General features: G+C 38.3%; 1 pseudogene; it reads left to right on the top strand.

The window, feature by feature from the left end:
- Positions 1–981, top strand: part of LOC105826306 — a 150679-nt pseudogene extending 149698 nt beyond the window's left edge.
- Positions 982–2241: the final 1260 nt, after the last annotated feature.

Below are 2241 nucleotides of genomic sequence, written 5' to 3'. Positions count from 1 at the left end.
TATTTTTGCTTTTACTGATGTAGTTATTTTATGCTATGATCTTTCCTCTGAGGACAATATTAGCCACATCTCATACTCTGGAATGCTAAGTTTTCATTATTATGATTTCTAGGAATCCTATACCTTCATTTTGTATTTTTCTTTTGACCCGTAGATTGTTCAATAGGTAAAGTTTGTTAATTTACTCCAAGGACTCTTTTCATTTTACTAATTTTTTGATATAGTGTGTAAAAGTTAGAAAATGCAATTTGTATTATTTCTTTTCATTAATTTATTGAGGTTTCTTTTAGGCCTTAATATATAGAAGATGTTCACCAATAGTCCGTGTGTATTTACAATGAAAGTGTCTTGTTTGTTACCAGATTGTATTGTATGTATATATATAGTATCTATACTGTAAATGGTTCTTGTCCTTATTGTTAATGTTCACTTAATCTATAATTGTCTAGATCTGAAAGAGGTGGTTTAGTTCTGTTTTGCATGTTTTAATAGTGTTATATTTTCACTGTGTATTTTAGACTTTATTAAGTGTCTTTATTTGTCTTGTTAAAATGCTTTGACATGAATTCTAACTTGTCTAACAGTAAGTATACGGCCCATTTTTAATTGCTTGATAATTATTTGCCTACCCTTATATTTTTACTTTTCTGAATTTCTTTGTTATAGAAGATTATTCCTTTAATACAACATAGCATTAGATTGGGCTTCATTGGCCAATATGAAAATATTTTTCTTATAGGTGCTTTCAACCACAATTTTCTAGTATGTTCGTGTATGTTTGCCTATTATTAAAGCTATTTCCACCTTTTTCTTTTGATAGCTTTGTATTTTTGTTGTTGTGGTTCCTGCTGTTTACCTTTAAAGGAGGTGGATTTTCCTGGAGTTTTAGGAAACGGTTTTGGTTGGGAGGTGGCAGGAGCTGAAATCAGCGAATATAGTTTTCCCAGCTTCGCTGATCTAGTTCTCTCAACTCAGTTTTAACTTGGAAGGACTCAGAATATGGCCTGCAGTTGTTTTCCTGTTTCTGAGTTATTATGTTGAGGAATAATTATGTTGAGGATGTATCCTTGTGTCCAGGTCCATGCTCCAATCACAGAGCTTTATCGACCTTGCCTCCCAATGCTATGCTTTTGGTTTCAGATTTTGTGTTTTGCTAGTACAATGACTTCTGGAATCTGAGCATTATCTGAGCATTAAGTCCCCCGGTTTTTCCAACCCCAGTGTCTCAGTGCTGAACCTTGTGGTTTCTCTCCACAGGGGCTTTTGTTCACGGAGTTCTGTCTTCCCGGAAGGGAGTGTGAGATTACCTTAACACTTTTTGTACGCACAGAGGCTGGGTGATTTTTTGGTATCCAAGGCAGGTAGATGGCGTTCACCGACCCCTCACCTGTCAGGGCTGCAGCCACCTGGCTCTCGTGGTGCGACAAGGGCTGCAGCTGCTGTTCTCCCTGTGTGCCCGCGTTGTGGGGATTGCCTGCAACTAAGCTTGTGGAAAGGTTTCCAGTGCTCCATGGCCACCCCACTCTCCTGGTTGGTTTATATGGTCTACAGGAGGCCTCTTCAGGAGACTTGAAAAGGTCCGGTGCCATGATCACGTCACAGAAGTGGTTTTCCATAGCACTTTTTAGAAAAAGGTGTTCTGCATGGGAAGAATTAGTAGGAGTTAAAGATGCCACACTAGTGGAGAAGGATGCCCAAGAGGACAGGGAGATCATTCTGCATTCTGTGTTTTTATACTGTGAGTGTGGGAGGGGTCTACCCAGAGTCCAGACAGTAAGTCAGAGCCCTGTGAAATGTGCACCTTCCTAGTTCCTCTTTAAGGTGACTTTGGGAAAGGAGTTATCTTTGGGTAACTTACAAAACACAATCACTCAAGTTCTTAATATTCATTCTAGAGCATGTCATAGATCTCAGAAGCAATATTTCTGGGATATGGATATATTTTTTAATGAAAGTACTGAAAGGTGGCCTTACTAATAACTTACCTAACAGAGGAAAAGAACTTATCTAACAGAAGGTAAGGAAATAAACTCACAGCACGTAATTGCCCCTTTGAAAAGGAAACTCAGAACACAACTGCCCTTTCTGTTGTTAAATTAAAACACCTGTGGCCTAACCTGTTATCTCAAGAGTTGATTCTCAGCCTTGAAGAGTCCTAAGCGGACAGTAAGTTCGGGAAAATAAATACACTATGTACTTCTTTCTATCTTAAACTCTGTGTGAGAATTCTGTCTCCAATGG

Source organism: Propithecus coquereli, unplaced genomic scaffold, assembly GCF_000956105.1.
Source record: "Propithecus coquereli isolate 6110/MARCELLA unplaced genomic scaffold, Pcoq_1.0 Scaffold88, whole genome shotgun sequence".
Taxonomy (NCBI): Eukaryota; Metazoa; Chordata; class Mammalia; order Primates; family Indriidae; genus Propithecus; species Propithecus coquereli.
The sequence above is the reverse complement of the archived record's forward strand: the minus strand, read 5'-3'. Positions and strand labels throughout refer to the sequence as shown.